Source organism: Papaver somniferum, chromosome 1 (genome assembly GCF_003573695.1).
Source record: "Papaver somniferum cultivar HN1 chromosome 1, ASM357369v1, whole genome shotgun sequence".
NCBI lineage: Eukaryota > Viridiplantae > Streptophyta > Magnoliopsida > Ranunculales > Papaveraceae > Papaver > Papaver somniferum.
In genome coordinates this window covers 48,390,510-48,396,509 of record NC_039358.1, presented here as the reverse complement: position 1 = coordinate 48,396,509, position 6,000 = coordinate 48,390,510, and positions in this window count along the sequence as shown.

Genomic DNA, 6,000 nt, shown 5'->3' with positions numbered 1-6,000 from the left:
AATGGCCATTGCTCTTACATGATCTTTCTACCAAGAAAGAAGCATCTACGTAGTACTTCACCTGCAGACACAAAACACTGTTAACAACGGTTTAAGATGTCAAGAGAAAAGCTTTAAACTACAGAACTGGTAAAAGGTTTAATGCATACATCAGGTCCACGAGAGATATAATCACTAGCATAGCTGGTGTACATTTCACTGATATCATTGCTGCCATAAGATCCTGGCACCATATCATTCATGTAAATAGGAATCATACACACAATTGGTAAACACTCAGACCACCCAGAAAAGACTCGAACTCGAAACAACACCAAAAATAAATAATTAAACTCCCTACCTCCACTATAACCTAGACTCTGACGACTGCCATAAATCCCATGCGAGTCCTGAGCAGAGAGAGAACTTCTGCTGCTAGCACCATACCCCAGGTGAGATCTCCCAAGCCTAAATCATAACGGGGTATTATAAATAGGTTCTTAAAAGAAACCAATTACAACTACTAGCAGTAAGATGGAACTCACAAACCTGTCATTGTAAGCTTCCCCGTAATGAGAAGCACTGCCACCTTCCCCATAATCTAGCTGAGCCCTTTGGCGCGGACCAACATCAGCATAACATTGAGGTACATCCCCCTAAGGTAACATAGATACAAAAAATAATCATACTACTAAAAAAACAAATAAGTACAACTATTGCAATAACTGTACTCAAGACTAAAACCCCTGAAACTAATCAAACAAGGACCAAGGTTATTAGATGTGCGTACTTGGTCTCCTTGTGTAGGACCAAAGTTTGATAACCATTTCACCACAGAAGATGGTACATTTATATCCATGGCTTCTGTTGGATCTGTTTCGTATACACGAGGTAGAGACAACGCAGCACAGTTCACAATCACATCAGGCTGGCAATACATCAATTAAACTTATTATAAGATTTTGAAATCAGTACATGATTGCCCACATCAAAAATTAAAATAATTACGAGTTTGCAAACCTTTTCAAATGTAGTGGATATTGAATCAAGACCTTGTCCAGTTTGTAAAAACCCAGGACTATATGTAAAACTTATGCAGGACTAGGAGCAATTCTATATTTTTCTGTGTCCATCGGCTCGCCTGCAGCGAATTCACCCTCCCCTGCGCTCGCATCGACGTCAGCACCATCGGTTTGGGGTTCGACTGTGCTTTGTGGTGGAGGTAATGGTGATTCTGCTGGAGTAGGTGGCTTTGGCGCTGCTGGCTTGGGTTTCGTCATCACTGGCCTGCAAAACCTGTTCCAACGAAACAAACAAAATATATGCATGACTCAGGAGAAAGTGGATGAGGCAATCAATCACGAAGCCAAACTTGCTTGCAAGAGTTTAAAACAAAGACCCATCCAATAAAATGGCAGACCTTAGCGAATCACGAGACTCGTCAAGTGCAGTACCAATCGCAGATTACCAAACTACAAGAGTTTTAAACAATTTCACATCTTCAGAACAATAAATCTTTGAAATGGAGAAAAGATAATCATAAAACAGAGAGGAAACTAAAATCTTATCCACCTCTACATTCTGCTTTTTTTCCTTGTATACGTTCAGTCCACATATTACGAATAATGGCACGCCGTCCTTCAACAACTGGGTTTTCCAGAGGAAGAGTACAGTAGTCAATGACCTGTCACAATTAACATAGAAATTTATCCATAAGAACGGTGTATAGCATGATTCTAGAAATGAAATCCAACTCAACACAGTAATTCCAGAACAATCAAATCAAAATAATAGAAAAGAAAACACAAACCTCCAATTTACGAAGTTCTGGTAACCAAAACGTACTTAAACCATCAAGAGTGGCTGGTCTATCACATGCATAAGTTAATACAACAACATCTGCTAACTTTAATTCTTGACCAAGTGTAAATTGATACCTATCAAGGGCCTATACATTCCTATTAACGTCAGCAGACAACAACACTAGGTTAGCATATTTAGGCAGAGAGTCTTCCTGTTGCTGCTTCTCTCTCAACCATGCTTCTGCTTCCACACACTCCTTAATGACCTGCCACATTAAGTCGAGTTCTTTCCTAAGTGAGTTGCATACAAATATACAAACAGAAACTCATTTTCTTTTTCTATAAATGAAGGAAGACTCATATTTGGCTAATACTAATAAGTGGAAGTGCAATAATTAGGCATCGATAATGGGCATAAATTGAAATAAAAATTACCTCCATAGCATTCAACAAAGAATTGAACAAAGTAGGAAGTGCTCTATTTGTAACAAACGCATCCCCTTCCACCGATAGATTCTCAAATCGCACTTCAATTTTAGGAATATCATTTCCAACCCTGGTATAACAAAACCGAAACAATCAGTACCTTAAACAAACCTTATTTATAAGTGAAACTCCCTCAAACTGATTAACAAACTGAAACCCTTAAAACTGATTAACAAACTGAAAACCTTAAATCTGATTAACAAACTGAAACCCTAAATTCGAAATAACCCAAACCCTAAAACATATGACAAAAGACTTACACAGATGAAATACAAATGATGAAATCGAAACCCTAAACTCGATTAACAGATGATGAAATTCAAATTCTGAACTTGATTAACATATGTGATTCTACAGGGAAGAAGAAAAAAAGATAAGGAAGAGAAAATCTAACAGACAAAAAGAAGAAACATATACCTAAAGCTGAGATTCAAGATCAGTTCTTGAAAGCTCCAAGCCGATGAACCCTAAAATGAAATGGAAACAAAAAATGGTATCAGATGAAACCCAAAAATCTGATTTAACAGATGATAAAACCCTAAAATCGAAAAATTGATGATGACTTATGCAGATCGAAACTAAAATCGAAACCTAAACTCGTTAATCTTACACAGTTCTTCAAAGATCAGAAGATTAACGAGTGTGGAGACGAGACGAGAGGAGAGAAGAAGAAAGAACAGGAGCAGAAGAGAGAAAAGAAAAAACTGAAAATGAAATCTCGATTTGGCTAAGTGCTGAGATATCCTCAAAAGCACGCATGTGAATCGCACACGCATGGGAGGAAATATCCTCTGGTATAACTCATCTTGGGTGGAAACATAATGCCACACATGTGAATGGCAAACGCACATTCTGAAGGTGTTACCACCCAAGTGTGACCAAGCGTGTGACTGGCACGCGTATAAAAAAATTCGTAACGGCTTCCACCTGTTACGAATTTTTTGTAACGACCATTTGTAACGGGAAATTCGTAACGGCTCATAAGCCGTTACGAATTGTTGTTACTAATACGGGAATTTGGTGTAGTGTCATGGAGCTTCATTCGTTTGAATGTGTCGTAGAATAGAACGTTCACTGAGCTTCCCCTGTCTATGAGGATCTTTTTAAGGTTACATCCAGCCACTGGTAGTGTGAGGACCAGGGGGTCGTTATGGTCTTCCATATCTTCTTCTATATCTTCAGCATCGAAGATAATAGGTGAGTCCATCCACTCTTCGTTCTCGTCCACCTCTACCCCATCGATCTTATACAATTCGCAGCGGTCCTCGAACTGCTTCTGTAACCTCTTTCCTATCTGTGTTGTGAGTGAGGGCCCTGCGGCTTCAGAACACGAGATGGTGTTGATTGTGCGGTTTCCCTCTGGAAGTTGGACTGGCTTGGTTCGTTTGGATCTATCCTCGGCAATATCCTTTCGTATGTAATGTTTGAACTCGCCAGCATCAATCAATTTTTGGATCATTATTTTGAGGTTTTTACATTTTTCGGTCTGGTGTCCGTTGAAGCAGTGATATTCATAGTAATCTTTAGACTTCTCAGTTCTTGGGGGCTGTTTTCCCTTAAACCATGGCCACTCCATATTTTCCCTTCCTTTGATCTCTCGCAGGATCCGAGCATAGCTAGCATTGAGCTTCTTGTAAACTTGATCTTCGAATTTTCGATCGTCTTTTCGTCGTTCATCCCTTCGTTCCTTCCTATCTTCGTAAGGCCGTTACACTGAGCAATTCCTTTTGGCCCCATTGGTTTGTTCTGCGGAATTGGTACGGTGAGACCTCTGCGGGTACGCCCTCGGGTTTTCACGCTGGATTTCTTCAAGACGAGCGTGCTTTTCAATAATTATTCGAAGATCTCCCTCTGTCTTAGGCACGCTTCCATGAATCTCAACAAATAGTGGACTCATTCGGTCTAATCCCCACTTGTAGCAGTTGATACTTACCACTGGGTCCACACTTCCTATGGCTTGGCAGATCTTGTGCCATCTGTTAGTGTATTCCCTCGTTGTTTCCTTGTAGCCAATTGCCAGCGAAAAGAGCTTATCCATTCCGGTGTTAACAACCTTGTTTTACATGTAAGTTCTTAAGAACTTTTCTGCGAGTTGGTCGTATGAGTGGATGGAGTCTGGCGGCAGATTATCAAACCAAAACAATGTCGATCCCTTCAGGCTTGATGGGAAGTATCTACAGAGTACGGCGTCGTTCTGACTCCATCTAACTAAGACACGGTTATAATACCGAATATATGCAGCGGGATCACTGGATCCGTCATAGCATTCGAACGTCGGGACAGGGCACTTCAGCGGAATAGGGGTGTTGGCCAGGCGATGAGTTAGGGGCGTGGAGTTAGACTCTCCTCTTCTAACCTTCCACCGCCTTGTCTACTTTTTAATTGCCTGATCTCTGCCATCATCTCATCACGCAGCTCTTCCATCACACGGTGGTGCCCTACGCTCTTCTGCTCGTGATAGTCTGACTCTCCGTCATTATAATCCGGGTCGGATGCGCTACTTCCCCTAGCCGCGTCTCCATTAGCTGCTACGATGACTCTTCAGTCTCGATTTGGTTCTGGTGCCTTTGAATTTGCTTCATCAAGTGGTTGGCTGGTTTTCGTGCTTTGGGCAATCCGGTCTTTTAAATCTTGGTTTTCTCTGGCCAGCAGAGCTACTGCATCTGCGTAAACCTGCTGGCTCTTCTTCAATTCTTCAAGCTCAGCCATCAATCGATGTGATTGGTTTGACCCCTGATTGAGAGTCCCAGCTTGTGCTACTACGGCCATGGTGCCACCTTCTTCTACGGTTTGCACTAAGGGGGGTAGAGGTTCAGCTTCGATTGTTAGCATTTCCAGATCGGGCCGAGTGCCCATCTGCGGTGTTAAAGCCGCCGGCACAGTTTGATTCTGATCGTTTGTTAATGGCATTCCGAAGGTTGGCGGGTGCGCGGGTTGATGTGTTCCGGATTCATCCACCCTTTCTTTTGGTTGGTGAAATTGATTCGTAGCAAGAGTTTTGCTGGCTTCAGCAGCCTTTGAGGCTGCCGCCGCCGTACTGTACTTTGTTGCCGATGCTCTGAGGGCCGCGGCTGCAACGGAGTTAGCGTTCATAGGCGAAGTGATCTCCGCAGTATCCTGCCTCTGACTAGTCATTTTGGCTTTGTCTCCTTTCTGCTTGCTCCGGGTGATGACCGGGGTTGTCCTTGGTGCTTCCTTTGACGAGGCTTTGGATTTTCCTGCTTCCTGCATCTTTTCCATCGTGTGTCCTTTTGTCGTTTTCTTTCTGCACAAGGGAATTTCAAACAACGAGAAACAGAAATGTCCGTGCGGATCGGGTTAGTTTGCGAAATACCTTACTCCAAGACAGGGAAAAACTTCCCGAGGGCCAGGTGAAAGGATCCCTTTGAAAATGCACGTAGATCTTTTTGAAAATTTTCGAAAACCCACCGGAAAGACAGGTCCGTACGAGATCTAAAAAATGTAAATCCATGGATATAAGAAATAAATCTTTTAACCAGTTTAAATTTCTTTGAATATGGTAAAGTTTAACAAAAGGTAAATACTGATAGAGCTAATGAAGCAGAGCAATCATATGCTAGTTTAAGGAAATCACAGGATAAGATAAATCTTTTACCGGGACGAAGTCCCTGTTTCTAGCGCCAAATTGTGAACACGTAAATCACGAAGGCATCTATATGTTCACAAACAATGTTCGCACTCTATGTGCCCACTCGAACTGATGAAATGACTA